The following is a 610-nucleotide window of genomic DNA, read 5'->3' as shown; positions in this document are numbered from 1 at the left end:
TAGGTCTTTTGACATTCAAATTTATTGTCAGCACCTATGGGGAATTAACAGATTTTCCCTAAGTAGAAAAACCTTTCCTAAAGAAATCTCCTAGAATGCTTATGTTTACCAGAATTTAAAGGAGTCCAAGAGATTTTTATAAATCTAGAGACATTAAGGCGATTCTCTGGTAGTTCCCAGAGATGTTTAAAGGTACTTCCTGGAAGGAAAAGATTTGATTTAAAAAAAGAAAATCCTGGGTTAAAGTTAACCAGGTTCTCTCAGAGCCTTTAACGTGCTGATGTTAATATGCCTTATGATTACCTAAAGAGGATGTAGTCAATATCATTTCTTACACTTCTGTATTCTATGGAACCCACTTTTTTGTTTTATTTATTGATTTACTGAAGTGTAGTTGATTTACAGTGTTGTTAATTTCTGCTGTAAAGTGATTCAGTTATACATATATATATTCTTTTTCATATTCTTTTCCACTATGGTTTATCACAGGATATTGAATATAGATAGCTCCCTGTGCTATACAGGAGGACCTTGTTGTTTATCCATTCTGTATATACTAGTTTGCATCTGCTAACCCCAAATTCCCACTCCATCCCTCCCCACTCCCCCC

Source organism: Neophocaena asiaeorientalis, unplaced genomic scaffold, assembly GCF_003031525.2.
Source record: "Neophocaena asiaeorientalis asiaeorientalis breed wild unplaced genomic scaffold, Neophocaena_asiaeorientalis_V1.1 scaffold7, whole genome shotgun sequence".
NCBI lineage: Eukaryota > Metazoa > Chordata > Mammalia > Artiodactyla > Phocoenidae > Neophocaena > Neophocaena asiaeorientalis.
The sequence above is the reverse complement of the archived record's forward strand: the minus strand, read 5'-3'. Positions refer to the sequence as shown.